The 17,421-nt window shown below is 44.5% G+C and overlaps 1 protein-coding gene across 5 annotated transcripts in view; it reads right to left on the bottom strand.

The window, feature by feature from the left end:
* Positions 1–17,421, bottom strand: part of LOC138521540 (signal transducer and activator of transcription 5B) — a 1,967,228-nt gene that overhangs the window by 1,910,036 nt on the left and 39,771 nt on the right. Inside the window, exon 1 of one of the 5 annotated variants that reach the window (XM_069634457.1) lies at positions 9,982–10,216. The exons of the other annotated variants lie outside the window; for them this stretch is intronic. The gene's annotated coding sequence lies outside the window, so the exon portion shown is untranslated. Of the gene's footprint in view, positions 1–9,981; positions 10,217–17,421 lie in introns of those variants that run through there. 5 annotated transcript variants of the gene reach the window in all.

The raw sequence follows: 17,421 nt of genomic DNA, 5'->3' as shown, positions 1-17,421 counted from the left end.
TTACACATTTCATACCAGCACTTGGGCTGGAGTCAGGGCTCACGGGGCAGCGGGCATCAAGCTGCTAAAGCAGCACCATGTGGTATGTGGGCATACAGACATACTTGTTGCCCATTTAAATGCCGGCCAGAGTTGCTAGCAGGCCTCCAGATAAGGTTCGTACCAGGCCTTTTTACGCATGAAAATGTTGTAAATATGACAGCTTTATTATTTTCCCATGTACATTTACAAACAAGTTTAGAGCAGAGGGCAGTGCAAACGTCAGGTTACTTGACAGACACCAGAACGCTTCTTTTGATTTTTATGTACATGGATGTAATTGCAAGCCATGGAGAAAAGCCCTTGAAACAAAATTTATTTCTCTGAAGCCTTTAAAAAAAAAAAAAAAAAAAAAAACTGCGCACTGTGATAAAAGGAATGGTTTCGTTCAATTCAGCTTCTGCTGTGTTGTGTGTAGATGCTCATAGAGCAAACAGAAGCACTGTGCATATTTATTTTCCTAGCATTTTAGGATTGTATAATTAATAAGATGGAAAACTAAGTTGCAATTTAGAATTCATCTTTTGTAACAAATTATGCTGTTTTTACAGTGAAAGCAAACCAGTATTGCACAATTGTATTTTTGTTCCTGTGCTGTGTGTGTAATCATGCAGAGGCAGATCACTTTTACACTTATAATTTAATTTACACTCTTATTATAAAAACAAATATGTAAAATGATGCGTATGCACAGACTATTTTACATCCATTCAACCTTGCAGTCAAAGGGGTACATTACTAAAAATGGTCAGTGGAAGCAGAGCCTTTGCTCAAGGGTGAGCGATTGTCATTACACCAATCACAGGCGTTATAGCCTCTCAAATCTTCAAGACTACAATTAAAACATCCAGAAGCCGACTCTCCAGGAAGTGCAAGCACTGTTCAAAAACAAACAAATGAAAGTTACATTTGTAATTGAAATAGAGCAGCAAAATCTGTCCCTGTGATAATCCAAATAGGTATTTAACTTTATATAGTGCTTTATAAATGTTTGTCCAATATCTAGGCACTGTGATTATTATACCTCAGTCAATACTCAGTTTACAGACCTCTGAGGGATGTTAGCCAAGAAGATAGCTCAGCTGGTTGAGCGCTGGTTGCTGCGGTCTGTAGGTTGCAGGTTCAAATCCTGGCAAGGCCAACTCAGCCTTTCATCCTTTCAAGGTCGGTAAATGAGTACCAACTTCGATTTGGTGATAAATGTGATCAATATGTTCCATGTACAGCGCCTTGCCAAAAGCGCTTTATAATTAACCATTTGACAATGAGATTAGGTATAGAATTTATCATGGAGTCCTTGCCTCTCTGGACTGTTGTATCATAACATTGACATATTATAAAGGTAAAAATAGCTCCGGACTCATTAAACATCAAAAGACAATTTTGCTATCGGACCTCAAAAAATACACAATACAATTCAAGTTTGCTTTACTGCGTAATTGACTAGGTTTTTGTGTTTTCAACATTTAAATATATACAGGAGAGATCAAATGGCCAACCCTTAACAATGAAATGTGTGTTCTGTCACAATGCAGAAAGCTGCCACATGGTAATGATTTCCATACAGTTTTTTGCACACGTCGGCTGGATGTTGCATACATTTTACTCTCTTGCAAAGGAGATAAGTCATTTTTACTCACTTGAAATCACATTTACTCTCAGTTTTAAAAATAGGGGGTAAATTACCCAGCTCAAAATCTTATCTGGAGCACTGGTTGCTAGCCATTAAAAAGTCTTCCTGGACATTAGCATAAACAGTACATGAAACAGGGGGCCGGGTACAGCCTTGACTCCCCTCTAACGCCACAGTTAGTTGCCCTGCACGAGAGAGACTTTCAAGGCAAGATGCATTACTCAATAGAGCAGTACTTAGTATCCAAGAGAGATTATTAGGATTAGCAGCCTCACAGAGAGGAATGCAAGGCAATGGTTTGGGCACTAGAAGAAAGCGAGTTCCCGGCCTCATGGCTCTGGTGAGATGCAAGGTGAAATAGCCTCCTGTGATCTACGGATCACACGCACACATGCTTGCAGTCAACACATCCACCCACTGTGATATCCCGACAGCTGTGGGGAAATGGAGGGACTCCTCTCCACCCAGTTTCATTTATTTGTGGGGTTTGCAGTGTGTAATTGCATATACACGTATTTTTGCCAGGGAAACGTGGCAGGGTACTCGTTGTGGTTACCTTTTGTGATTAATTGCCTCTTCCTCCGACCCGCCTCAATTGTACACCGACTCAGTGAGTTAGACGGAGACACTGTCTTGCTCGCCTCGTCGTCAGAGCACTCAGCATGAGCAGCAGAGTCAGCACCACCTTCGCAATGTGTGCATCATTTGATGCGAGCACAGCAGGCAGGGCATGTGTGGTTCTCCGGGCTGTGTGCCTTACAAATGCGCAAGCCCGGGCAGAAAAGAAAGTGATGGATGTTCGTTCATAATGTATGTATCATGACCCCAAGCAAGAAAAGAGGCCCTACGCCAAATGGCCTACCAGGGAAAGTTCTGGTGTCCAAGTGGGCCAGTCCAGCACCGCAACGGAGCATGAAAGGAAGTGCAGCTCTCTGTAAAGGATGAAAATAGGGGAACATTTCAGCTTATCCCAGTTATATCCATCAACGGTGCAGTGGCGGATGTAGGCATTAGGAAAAATGTTGATCTTAAAGCTTACTGTGATAATTTCTGGGTACATGTTCACCAAGAAGTTGCTTAAAATCTCTCGATCCCAGACCCCACTTCCCTCTTTAGCACATAAAATACACCCCTATCCCCACTCTCAAGACTGTATTCATCTAAAAGCACATACACGAATATATTGCCATCATAGCAAATATATACACACCAGCATATGGATTAATGAATACACATGACTGCATTTGAAATAGATTTGTACACGTTTGAAATTGTAGAGAAACACAAGTGTGTATTTTAACACACACACACCCTCTGTGCCTTTATACATCTACAAAAAAAAAAAAACACAGACAGATATATATTTATATCCTAAAGATATATGCTACTTTCACATGGAAGTTCTTTTTCGTATGTAGTTGTCTGGCAGCCTTAAGAAATATCTATCTTTCTATCTTGGCTTGATTAAGAGATCTATAAAATAGTACTGCCCTGTAAGACAATGGCAGTTTTTAAGGCTTGCATTGAGCTCATTTGCATACACACTGTGCCTTGGTGATGTGGCTCTGAACTGGAGGTGAACTTCCAGCAATAGTTACTAGGTGGCATTGTGCCATGTGTGACTTGGCTCAAATGGAATATGCTAGTTTCACGTTGCAGGTGGAAGGTGTTTTCCCCCGTAGCCTTTTTAAACCCACCATACCTTTGGACATAGATATCGTGCAGGTGAAAACCCATAGGTCAAAAAGACATTATTGCAGTTAGGGCTACAGCAAGGGTTTTGAATTGGGCATATTTTATACCCTGTTTCTTGAGGTAGTGAGTAAAATGCTTTTTGAGAAGAAAAGTAATTCCCATTGCAGATGTGCGTTTTCAGTATCTTAAACGTACTCTTCTCATCAGGCAGTAATATTAAACTGCCTTCTTGTGACATGGCTTAGCAGGTACCTCTGATCCAGACTGAGCTGTGTGGGTGGAAGTATGGGGGGGCAACATCGGCAGTACACACAGCAAGGCATACATTATTTTTCTAAAACTGATTAGCAGAGAGTGATAGTTAAAATTGTCTTGATTAACAAACAAACCCAATGATTAGCAATGTTATACTAATATTTTTAATGTCACCAGAAGATATATTTATACCCTAGACATAAAATGAGCAACATTGCAGCATTTTTGTGTACCGCTGAAGTATGATATTCATGAGAAGAGTAGGGCCTTGCAAATTCTTTAGAATTCTGCTAGACTTGCAGGTTGAGTAACTTAGTTTACCTGCTCGACCTAACAGAAATGCACTCAACCCATAGCAATGGATGACAAAATATGTAAATGGTGCCCGTCATCAAAAACCCACTTTCTTTTGCACACTGCTGCCCCCCCCCCCCCCCCGAGGCCAGCCATGCACAGTGAAACCTTTGTCATTTACTGCAAAGTAAATGTTAAATAAAAGTTTCAAACATCCCCTTCCAGTGGTACTCTTTCCAAAAAACCTACTTGACTATGCAAGTGGGAAAGTAGACTTGGCTGAGTGTCTGTAAAATGTAAGGGTTAGCTGCATGAATGGACACAAATAAATAGATATTGCAAAAAAAGGCTGAAATCATAATAGAGCAAAGTGAGATCTGGAGGCTTACTACAGAGCACCTGTAGATGTACAGACTAGATGGAAATATTAATCACTACTTTCATTATCTAAGTAGCCTTGTGTATTCATTATGTAAGAGGAAAGGAAGACTAAGCAGATTGAATGGCATAGAAGGCAAAGAACTGGCCAAACAAGGTGAAACATTGTAGTTTGCTGCTATTCACATTCAGGGTAACTGGTATAAAGCGGCAGGGTGATAGGATAGAATGTCAAGAAGTATCGGATCAGCTTATGGGTTGAACACCAGTTGCACAGATGACCGCAACCAGCAGGTCACAGAGCTAAGCTTGCCATCAAAGGCTTTGGCTCTGTGATCATGTACATTTTCAAAAGTATTCACTCGTCAATATGATGAATTTATCCCAACAAAATCAAATATAGTTGACACTATGTGATTTAGATATACTAACCTAAACTTTACTATACAGCATGGAAACGAAGCCAAGTTTTAAGTAGCAATACTGTAATTATGCATTATGTAACAGATTACATTTTTTAGGAATCGAATAACAGGACTGGCTTTTAAAAAATAAAGTTACTAGATACTGGTCTTTGACAGACAGGATATAGTTAGCTTAATAAAAGTATTCTCCCAATTTACTTCTGGTTTGCAATTATTTAAAAAAAGAAAATCTTGCCTAGCACTCCCACACAGGCCTTTGGCACTTAAGAGTGGAGGAGAGGATTACTGCTGTACTCTCTCCCTCCAATAGAGAAAAGAGGTTGGAGACAGAGCCCTGAGGACAAGAGGCGAATGCAGGGTGAGCTGTGCCTTCATTGAACAGCGTAACTTAAATAGCTAGTTTTGCTACACAAGTGCCAATTTAATTAGCAAACCTACAGAATTGCATAGCATATTGCTATGCGACACTGCTTATTTTATGCCTTGCACAGCCATCACCATACCCTTCTCATGGAGCCACAAAAGATACGTACATAACCACCCTTTCTAACGGACACAAGCAACAAAAAGAGCCAAATAAAAACATTACTACCTCCACAATGGTTATCTGCCGCAAAGGTAAGCAGAGTACCAGCCACGTGATCCCCCAAAACGGGAAAACACTCAACAAAAATGAATAGGGGATGAAAATACTGCCATCAAAAATAGCAAAAAACAACACCTAACAGGCAGCCTGCCCTACACCCTCTTCCACCCACAAAGCTCGATAGATGTAGTGCGGGCAAAGCAGTGCCACTTGGAAGGCTTTCTGCTGTTATTACTGCCTGATCAGAAAAGGAATGTCTATGAATTACTAAGTGCAATGGAGTGTGGATTTCAATCAAAAAGATACTGTGTCAGAGTTTTAAAAGTTACCACTGGCCTAAAAGATAGCCCCCTTTAAGAATGGGAATCATTTTTTTTTACCCCTCTCCCTCAAAAATAATAATTTTCCAAAGACGACTTTCCATGTCAAGGAGCACAACAGGCGCGATCATGAGCACTGCATGGTAGATGTGAGTTATGGCCCTTTAGGAATTTAAATTTGCGGTTATTTTCTCAGTTACGTGCTGCACCCATAGCACCCCTTTAACCAAAAGATGTTCACCCTTTTCGTTATTTTATGATATACATTATTATGCCTACAATGTGATGCGCATTGGACACTTCGCCTGGGGCATGACAATCAGCCATGCCCCATATTTCTTCTATGCACCAGAGGAGTCACTAGGGGGGGCTGTAGCCCTGGGTCCTTTGGTTGCAGCCCCGGCCTGGATAAAAGCTCAGGAGCTACACCCAAAAGGCTGACTAGCCCCAAGTCCAGACATTAGTGTAGACTTGGATCTTTTCCAGACCTAGCAACACCCCTGCTATGCACGCACTGTGTTTGGGGGCTAATTTGTAGGCGGATGGCCTGGGCACCTTTCAGACGCCAGATGCATCTACCGGGAATCCACTCGGGACATGCCTAGGGACCACTTTGCGTGGAGCGTGGCTGGATCCTGTGCTGCAAAACCTTTATACACTGACATATTTCAGCCTGGTAAGGTAAGTGTAATATTTTTCCAAAGATTAACCAATTGCAGTTGTCTTCGCAAAGCATGGGCTTTTAAGACAACCTAGTTGTTTCTGCTGTCATATTTTATTTATTACAAATTCTTATATAGCGCCTTTTGCCCATGGGGCTCAAAGCGCTTACAAGAACAAACAATGCAACAATAAAAACAATAAACACATGAATTAGAAAACAAAGGTTATCCAGTCAGTACTTTTGAAGGCGGCACAGGTTAAACTACAAGGCCAAGGTCCGAGGTGCCCATGGGTAAGTAGTTACACAGTCTCAAGTACTGGGGCAGGGTGCTGGCTCCACACCAGTTGGCTAGTTCAATCCTATGCAGGAATTTCAGTTCGGAGAGATGCACTATGCTGGGCCCAGTTCTTGCCCGAAGCCAAGCAAGAAGTTTGTTGCAGAGTGCATCTCTGGGCTTGTTCTTAAAAGTCTTCTTAACATTGGTGATGATAAAGTTTTGCTTATCCATAACCAATGCTTCAGTGGTTTCATCCTCGGGCTTAGGCAGGTTTGATTTTTTAAGCGCACACTTCTTAACTTTGCTGTTCTAGAGTGCATGGGCTCATGTCGGCCGCCCAGGCATCCTTTCACTGGGGCAGCAGCCAGCTCAGGCGGGGCAAAACTGAAATTTTGGCATGGCAACTGGATCAGGTCATTCCTTGACAACAGACACATGAGAGTTTTCTCCCCTACTGCTTCGGCCGATCCCACACCAGTCCCTTGTGGGGTCCCGCAAGGGTCCTGTGTTTCCCCAACTCTCTACAATGTTTTCACCAAACCTCTATTTGATGTGCTTGACTATCTGGGTGTCACTTACACGAACTACGCTGATGACACCCAGATACTCATACCCATCACTGGTGACTACATTGCTGATTCTAAAGCCCTTAATGACATCTACCTTGTCATACAAGCCTGGATGGCCCAGCATGAATTGTGCCTCAACGATGACAAGACTGAGCTTCTCATCTTAGGCACACAACAGACACTCAACAAATTGAGCCACCTGTTCGGCTCCTTTAACATTGATGGCAACCTGATTAAAGTATCTAAAGACACCAAAACTTTGGGTATACACTTGGACGCCTCCCTGACGCTCACCAGACAAACCAATGCAGTGGCCGCCGCTTCAGCATACACCTGCAAATTGATCTCAGCCTGTCGCCCTTTCCTTACTGCCCAGAATTGCATTACCTTGGCCAGGACCTTGGTCATGTCCAAATTGGACTACTGCAATGCACTGTACCAGGGTACTAACCAGGGCAATCTTAAACTTCAGACGATCCAAAACAATGCCATTAGAGCAGCCCTCAACATCCCCCGGTCTGCCCACATTTCAGTAACTAGGAAGAACCTCAACTGGCTCTCAGTCGCCCAAAGAATCTCCTTGAAAGCACTGGCCCTCACATATAAATGTGTTAACCACCAGGCCCCATCATACTTAGCCATGCGATTCACGCAATACACTCCAGCACGAACACTCAGATCCGCACAAACCCCAGGTCTGGCGGTCCCTAGATTTAAGCTTCATTCTGCTGGTGACACGAGCTTCCCAGTCCTGGCAGCCAAGCTATGGAACACTGTACCACTCGCAATTAGAACACTACCCACTTTTAACCAATTCAAACACAAAGCCAAGCTGTGGCTAGCTACATCCCTTTAACAACTACTCTTCTGTCTGAACGGGCCATCTGGGACCTACCATTGATCGCTGTCATGATTTGTAACGTGAATTATACATCTATGCTGTGTAACATCAACTGTATACTCTGTTTGCAATCTGCTGGGACCACTGTCTACGACAGGCCCCACCTGTAATGTAATGTTCCACTAAGATATGCGCCCGGTTGCCCCTGGGCCTGGTCCGCGCTATACAAATAAAACAAATACAAATACAAATAAATGGCTTACTTCCTAAAGAGGGAGGGAGTGGTGTTGCTTGTTACATAGTAGCCAATTACTCAAGGCAGGACCCAATTTGCGGGAGCCCTGGTAAGCATGCACGAATTTTCAACTTCCTTTAGGTTCAGGTCTATCTGTGAAGAACAGTTCACTTTGCTAATAAGAAGGGGGCTAACAGGTTGAACGTTGGCTGTTTGCATAATTTTTCCAAAAAAGAAGGCATGATATTTCTCAGCAGAAATATCTGGGAACACTAACCAGGAGTCAAAGTCATCGGACGTGTCCCAACTATTAAGTTCTTTAATGAGAGTATCCTTCCAAAGGCTCCAGGGCTCAATGATGGAGCCCCTCACGGGATCCTCCGATGAAACAGGGGAGGAAGCAAGGATGGATCTAACAACACTCTCCACCCGAGGATAGGGTGCCAATATGATGGAGATTGGCCATTCCCCATGGTTATCAGTAACTGGCGGGGACGCCTTGATAGCCTTAACGACCTTGCCCATACACCTGTGAGGTACTAGTAACTCCACATCATTTACAGGTCGTTCTTTTGATCTAACTAACTCATGGGTTGTATTTTTTTTTTAACATTGCCCTTAATAACTGGGCTCATTGGGAGTAAGGCCAGCTCCAAATATTTAGTTGGCGTTGTGCATGGCTCTTCATGAGACCATGTAGGCTCAGGAAGTAGCCCAGAATGCTTAATACGTACACGCTCTCTCCTACGAGAGCTCAAAGCCAAGACTTCAGACAGTCTGTCTTTTTTAAAAGGCAGACAAAATAACCAGGGAGTCAGACACGGCATTGTGCAATTTCATTGGGCCGGCTCTCGCCGGATCCGCGATCCGGCACCAGATGTGGAGCCGGATCTCAGGGTCCGGCAAGAGTCAGTCGCCCCAAACCCATGCTCTGCGCTGGGGAGAAAAAAAAAAAAAAAGCACCCGTGAGTAAACTAACTTCCTCTGGTGACCCCATGCAAGGGCACAAGAGGAAGTTATAGTCCTCAGCCACGACCCGGTTTATTTATGCAATGTTTGTCGATACCTGTATCCGACAAACATTGCATAAATAAATATACAGGTATCCGACAAACATTGCAAAAATAAATGCCCCGATTAACATCACACACGATGCAGCCACCCAACGGCTTTCAGAGGGGAGCAGCAGGAGCAGTGCTGGGTGTGGTTCAAGTAAAAGAAAACGTTGCTTATGCCGAACAGAAATCACCATGTTTGAATAGTACCCAAGGAGGAGTTTTTTTTTTTTTTATAAAATGGAATGCAAATTGTGCATTTTAAGGAGTATTTACTCAGCAACACTGGTCAAAACTACTATCTGCATAGTCAAGTAACTCATCACCATTGCCATGGAAGTGTTTTAAAGTGGAATTGATATGTAGTTTGGGGAAGAAGCATGAAAGAAATAGTGCCGTTTTAAACTATTACTTTGGACATTTCCTTTGATCGGAGGTGAACTGCCAGCTCCGTCCCCCTTAACCCCGCCTCCTCGGGCACCGCCCGCCCCGCCCCCCCAAACTCTGCCACAAACTCTGCCACTTATGGGATCCCCCACCAATTTTTCCCCATTTCCACCACTGAGTAGGAGCAGAACAACGTGTGAGCGTATCCCGACACAAAGGCGGTGTGAAAGCAGCGTTAAAACACCCGTACTAGGTGCAAAGAGATCAATGAAACTTGACGTCGGACTGCAGACAGGAAAGAGGAGTACCGATAATCGGTAGAACGTACCTGCTGCTCCAATGCCAACGCCCAACCAAGCCGAGGGCAGAGTAGGACTGCACACCCGCACCTTGAAGAGAAAGCGGGCTGAGCAGGGCGGCCGTCGTCGTCGTAGCAAGGCGCCGAGGCAGATATTTCAGAGGCACACCAGGGCGCAGAGCGGCTGGCGGCAGCCTCCTCCAGGCAGCACTCTGCCTGAAGCCTGCGTGAAACGTCCACACAGGCCACGTTAGAGGAAAGGACCCTTCCAAACTACGGAGAGCCGTTGTTATGTCATATTTGGTATCCCATACCGATCCGGTATCCCCCGGTCTTGGACTGTGTTCGGCTCATCGCATTAAGGCTTAGCGCCGCCTGCGTGAGTCTGAGCAGCGGCCCCTCTTCCCAGCTCTCACTGGCAAAATACGCGGGGCACCGAGCGAGCTGCCTTCCTTGCTGTGATAGACACGTACTGTTTATTCTGAGAGAAGGCGTTGCATTAAAATGCGAGGCTGAGGTAAAACTTTCTCTCAGATTAATAAACTGTGTTTAATCTATACCCGCAACGGAACGAAGCTCGGCATTTCATAAACTTTAACTCGTCATTAAAATACAATGCTTCGACTGATGAAGCCATTAATCACTCGTTACAGTTCATGAAATGTGGAGCTGAGCTCCGTTGTGGTAATAACAGGACATTTACAGCTCATGAAATGCTTATTAAGCCTCTCTATATAGTCCAGTCAGAGGAGTATCCAGCATTGCAATGGTGGGTGGTTAGCCAGGATATAAATCCTGCTACTTTCCCCTCAAATGCAGTGCGCGGTAATTCCATGTGGTCTCATTCGTGCCCATAAACTGGCCACCCATGCCCCAATCTACTTTTTTGGTAACATTACTAGTGGCATATGCATTTTAACAACAATAAAATAAAAATGCAGAATCATTATGGATGCAGGGAACTTATCTATCAGAGCTCTGTACAGGCGCTCTGGGGCAAAATACATACAAACTTAATGTGTATGTGGATTGTATCAACAGCAATTACTTCACAGAAAAGCACATCGCAAAAAGCATCACCAGTCTTTGATACTTGGAGGCACCATGGAAGTGACTTTAGAATAAGTCGTCATAAGTAAGCCAAGTGGCAAATAATGTTGTGGTGCAAAATACCTAAATTGTACTGTTATATGGAGCAACTCTATAGTCAGTTTTTTTTGTAAATAACAGCATGATATATTAACAGATAAGCTTTGAAGTAAATGACTTACAAAGCTGCAGATAAGACAAAGTCTGATTACATGATCTGCCCAGGATCACACACTTTGGTTAAATCGTGAAACCGGTATGTGGACAATTTAAGCAACTGAGCACATCTTCACAGGTTTAGTTTATATAGATTTTTATTAAGGTTTCCCTTTGCATTTCATGTGCTTAAATAAAACTTTACTTCTAGCAATGCCTTGCAAGCAAAGCACATTACATAATAAACTACCCTTTCCAATTATTAACTTTATACTATACACCATTATAGAAATATGCTGAGCAATAAGATGATGGTTTTAGTTGTATTCTCCCCATCCTGCATGCAAAGTCACAATAGCATTATGCAGATTAATGTGAGCCTAACAAACCCCGCTTGGGTAAAGCCAAAATCATTATTTCATAAAGCCTGCAGCATTATGCAACCTTCTCACTGCTGATCACTCCCTCCCTTGCACTTTTCTAAAGGGACAAAAGTCCCTGCTAATAGTCCCCCCTTACTCCCATCAGTGCCTAATGGCTCACATTGAAATGCTCTGTTGACACAGAGCAACTGGAGAGCCCTCTGCTGCTGCCCATAGCTCCTTGGGACATTGCCCTGGCAGAGGTTTCGGAAAGAGTAAGGTGTCCTGCTTGCTGCCAGGACAATGACTATGCTGAGCAGGAATTGCTCAGCACACATTGTCCTGCCAGCGGGACACCTTTCCCGTTGGGCACCCTCATTGAGGTGCCGAACAGGAGACGTTTCCCACTGACGGAAGTCCCGGTCAGGCTCTCAAAAGAGCCTGTGGGGGGGCAGTGTGCTCCCCTAAACTCCCCGCTCGGTACGCCACTGTGTCCAGGTGTTCTCCAGCAGGTCAAGATATGAAGCTTTACAGTCCCTGGTGCCACATCTCTGAGTTTATGAACCACCCTTGTACATTTCACCCATCCTCCAGATTGAGGGGCTTTAACACACCACATAAGACTTCCTCCATTAGGTTATACACTTTTTTTGTCAAAATTTAATATTCAAGAAAGAGTGTGAACAGCAATTTCAACAAAGTGATACATCCTCGTCATATACCGCCACAGATTCCTTACATAAATCAAGAAATGCAACCTTTCAAATACAATTATTTTCATCAAAGAGGCACAAATAGAAACAACCACAAAGAGCAATGCATAAGGAAAGTCGGTGGGTACAAAGTGTCTGTGACAGACAGCAACAGGAACATCGACAAGACGGAGCACACTGATACAACAAGCATTAGCAATGCGAACATTTTAGGCTTTTGTGTAGGCATGGCAGAAGGCACTTGCCCGGCACAGTCGTATTGGTATTAACTGTCCATCGATAGTGGCAGGTGCAAAATGGTGCGACTACCTGGGCATCTATGCAGTAACCGGCAAGTTCCTAATATTATACACAAGTCAAAACTGTTGGCTTTGCCAATGCTTGTACGTAACAGGACTTCAATGTAATTAACACAGAGTGCTTATAAATCAAGTGGCTGAATGCAGACCTGGTTTCAGCATTTTTATTACACCATTAGCCTGTTTACAGCACCAATTAAGTCTGCAAGCTGTGTGCCAAACAACATTTACAAGCTATTTGGCCCTCCTCATATGCCGACACCTAAAGGGTTTCAGTCACAGAGGCCGATACCTTAAAAGCAGGTACTGGGACAAGGAAAAGGAACATAGAGGTAATGTGCCTGAGAGATATGTGTAGAAATGAGCATTTCTACACATAAAGTTGACTTCCTTAAATAAAACACATAGTCTTGTTATTGTTAACAAGATACTGTATTATTCATCATAAAGCATCTATGCTGCTATCACACCCGGCTGGTGTGCATAGTGTAGTTCTCTCCACAAACAGGAGAGCCCCATGGGACCAACCTCTCTGCATGCCGCTCCGTGCTTTTCTGTGCAGCGCCCTATGAGACCCCACACTCCTCCCCGCACCACGAGCGGCGTGCCCTTGTGGCGTGAGACGGAGCGATGCGGGCAACACATAGCGTGGTACTACAGTATGCTGTGCAGAAACATCAACACAGTAGGCATACATGTTGTGCTCCTCTCCCCTTATGGCCTCTGCAGGTAAGAAGTCCTCAATTACGAACACGTGCGGGATACTGCTTTGGTGCATGGGTGCAGCAGGCCCGCATTAGGTTGCCTCCCTTTTACAATGGCCTGGACTCACAGACCCCGAGTCAAGAGATAAGTGAGATGTTGTGCTGCTGCAAAGTGCCACTTCTTCTCTCTTGCATGTCCTTTGGTCTCACGTCCTTAGTTCAGAAAATGTACATGAGTGGAGTACTGCACTGATGTATTCCTCTTTTGTGCAGCTCAATAGCCTTGCCAGATTATTTGTCAGTGAGTAGGATTGATACAGCCTTCCCTTTCAAACCCCACTGCCACAAGCTTGTTCAAGCATGTTAGCTGCTTCTAGTGCAGTTCTTGGTGTAGTCCCCTGGTTTAGCCAGCCTGCCATACCAGATAATACTCGTAGAAAATGGAACAGTTACTGTTTCATCAACCTCACGGGTGTGGAAGTTGTCAATGTTTTCAACGCCGTGAGGCCTCATTAGAATATGTTTCACCATCAAAATATTTGAAATAAATAAAACAAACATTGTACCTACTCCTGCTCACATGCAGATCACGGTAGCAAGTGTATTAATCCTCTCCACAGCAATATTACCAGTCTACCTATCTTATAGGCTGTGTATATCATACATTTGTCAAGAAGGAGATTCATACAGCAGGTGCAGGCAGTAGGTAAAAACAGATTCATTGGCATGCATATTAACGCCATTCAAGGGTGCCCCAGTGATTGCTGGTGTTCCAGAGGTGAGGATTATACTTATAACATGTGTTTATCCCTTCCATGATGATTTTCAGGATGCCACATTGGGTGCTGGACTGGTAAGTGTGTGTCTTTATATCTCTCTACCTGTCTCTCTCACGTAATCTTTGACAAAACACCCTCCATAATCTAAATGTACTCTTGCCACTTCAATAATACACCTTGACCATTAACCTCATATAATGTCAAGGTCTTCGATAGACCCTGAAAGTATAAAAGGCTCAGTCTAGAGGTGATCCTCAGATCTCTGTGGTGGGGACTCAACCCACAGAACAACCTTACTGGCTCAACAGATGGCTATAGTCGGCCATGGTCCACAATCGCCATCCATGCTCAGCAAGACTTGACCATGATGGCAATGCTTGGCAATGGTTGGCTATGATTGGGGATGGTAGGTCATGGTTGGCAATGATTGGCTTAGGGATAGGCAACCGTGGTTGGTTTGGATGTTGGCGTAAGTCAGCAATGGCCGACTGTGTTTGGCAATGGTTGCCTGCTGTCTGATCCAAAAAAAAGTTTGCTAATATGAAAAATGCAAAAGCATTTAACTGCAGATAACCAAGACAAAAGACAGTTCAGCCAAACAAAAGCCAGACTCTATATCTGCCTCTGCCAACCCTTATCTCCTAGTCATCATTTAGGGCATTCATTTTGGCTCACATGCAGAGGGGAACTAAACCATCACCGCCAGCCAAAACTTACAAATTCAACATTTAATCAGTACTCAAATAATTCTACTAAAATAAAAAGTCAAATAAAAAATGAATCGAATAAGAGATAAAGTAAGTTTGAGTCCCTGGAATATGGCCAGGGGTGGTAATGTCTCTATTGCAGAGATATACTTGTATCATACAGGTCAGTATTTCCCATTCCCAGATAGATTGCACAAAGGGTTAATATGTCTGCTCTGATTTGTCTGTTAGATGCACTGCACATACCTACCATGCTAAACAACGGAAAAGCTGTGGCTCCTGCAGCCCACCCCTGAAAAACTGAAAAATATATTACGATTTGCTCCTCATAAAAACAAATGTCCCTTCTTCTGGGTACTCCAGAATTGGAGCGGGCCTTTTTTCATTTAACTAGGGTGCTGCTGCTACATCAGAATGGGACAGCCTTTGAAAGACTGCCCATGCTGGTGTGGCCGCAGCGCACTATTTAAGTGATAAGCTCTCCGTTCCAACACAGCAGCTTGGAGCTTTTCATTTAAATAGGGTGTTGCTGCTACACCAGCACAGGGTAGATTTTCAAAGGCTTCCCTGAGCTGGCACGGCAGCAGTGCCCTATCACCCACCAGATACAGAGGGACACCCTGCGGCAGACCAGGCTTACAGCCACCCATCTGCCTCATGGGATAGAGCTTGCTGAGGTGGCACGTTGCAAGGTTCTTGCCTGTACTTCAGAGACCTGTTCCAGAATCAGAAGACGCTGCTCTAGTATTTGTGCGAGTGAGTGGGGGCTGTGCATGGGGATGCAGCCGCTTCACTTATGTGCTGAAGAGGGACACATTGAAACAATCAGCGAGGTATCATAGCATTCTCAGTGTCCCAAAAACAAGTCTTTTTGGGTTTTGGCTGAAGACTGACAGGAGGCAGACAAAGTGATCAGCTGTCAAACCCTCTGAGGAAGCCACTCCGCAGGGTTATAATGAAGCTCAGTTGGATAACTTGTCAAGTAATTGCCAACTCACCCTAGTTTTGTCAGAGCCTCCTTTTTTGTGATTGCCCAGATACAATTCCCTTTCACACTTTCCCTTCAACATAAAAAGCATACATTAGTCACTCAGTGGCCGATTAAAGCTGGCACCCTATGCCTGTTTACGCGCTGTGAGAAACCTGAAGGTGTCTCCTTGGATAAACCATGGGGATCTATCATCCAGGTGGTCAGGACACAGCTGTCGCTATTGGATCCAATTCTTGGGGGTGGACTAGTGAGGGATGATCACCTGGATGGGGAGTCCTGGGGGAGTGGGAGTGGGACACTGACGGGTGAGACGCGGTATCCCCCATCCTTCAACATCTTTTCCCCATCCTCTTCCGTAGGACATTCAAAAACACTGCCCCCCCTTTCCGACACAAACACTTTCGCACAACATGAAAGACAATGGACTAACACCAGAGCCGTTTACCTGACTTGTCCCAATAGCAGGGTCAGGCAAAGTCAGGCAATTGATCAGAATCACACACACCTGACAGCCCTTTGCCTTCCCCACAAGGATAAAAGGGGGAGCAAGAGAGCACAGTACAAGCAAGGCAGACTGCACAACGAGACACCTTTCCAGAGCAGGCAGTTCAAGAGGAGGAGAAAGGGGACGAACAACGAGAAGCCGACGAGGAGAGACATGACCTTGCTCTTCTCGACAAAACCCCTCGAAACCTCAGCATAAGTAAACGTAAGACCAATGACAATAGCCCAAGTGTCCTGCAGCAAATGTCAAAGATACACGGAGCGTATCAACATTGATAAGTCAGAGCAAGGGAGATTCCTGCTACCGTGGTACTGGCCTTGACTCCAGTTGCGAGGAAAACCAAGTGGTTCATCACAGCCAGTGAGTCAAAGGGGAAACCGATAAGAACCGGGCTGTGGGGAATGAAAGTGGCAAAGTAAAATAAGTTCAAAGAACTGTAAAATTGTAAAGGGGAGACCAGCTGCAGAAGGGGACCGACACCACGTGGGTGCTGCTCCGAGAAACCCTGGTCGATCCCCGTCTGAGTGAAACTGCAGATACCAGAAGGCTGTACAAGAGCCGTCAGGATAGCTCAAAGTGGTCATACAAGAGGTCAAGCAAAATCTCCATACAGTCGAAAGCCTTTGACCTAAGAACTATAAGAAAGCAAGGGAAGTAAATCCCTCAAACATTGAAAGTAAATGTGAATGTGAAGTTGGCAAGAGTGAACCCGGAAGAGGAATTCTGACGAAGAGGGGACAAAGTCTAAAGTCCCAAGAAACAGCGCTTTGACAAACGTGAATCCGGTAGAGGGATGTCCACTATGAACTGTAAGAAAAGACATTACGATTTGGGAACCAAGAGAAAGCCATAGTGAACCCGGTGGAGGGAGGCTGAAAGCAAAGAGGGGTCTGTGCCCGGAAGGGGGGTGGGGGCCCAGGGGTGAAGCCATCACCCGGGAAATAAGCCATAGTGAACCTGGTGGAGGAAGGCTGAAAGCAATGAGGGGTCTAGGCACGGAAGAGGGGGACCCCGGGGTGAAGCCATCACCTGCGAAATACGTAGAACTTTGTGTTTGTTAGTCATTTATGTAAACCTATCAGGCCCTCAGAAACAGGAGACTCAACCACCAAAGGCCTTAATATTGATAGAACTATTTTAGGATCCAAGCCCAGAAGAGGGGGAT

This window comes from Ambystoma mexicanum, chromosome 13 (assembly GCF_040938575.1).
Source record: "Ambystoma mexicanum isolate Mex_15411 chromosome 13, UKY_AmexF1_1, whole genome shotgun sequence".
Taxonomy (NCBI): domain Eukaryota; kingdom Metazoa; phylum Chordata; class Amphibia; order Caudata; family Ambystomatidae; genus Ambystoma; species Ambystoma mexicanum.
Note: the sequence above shows the minus strand (reverse complement) of the source record. Positions and strands in the feature narration are given on the sequence as shown.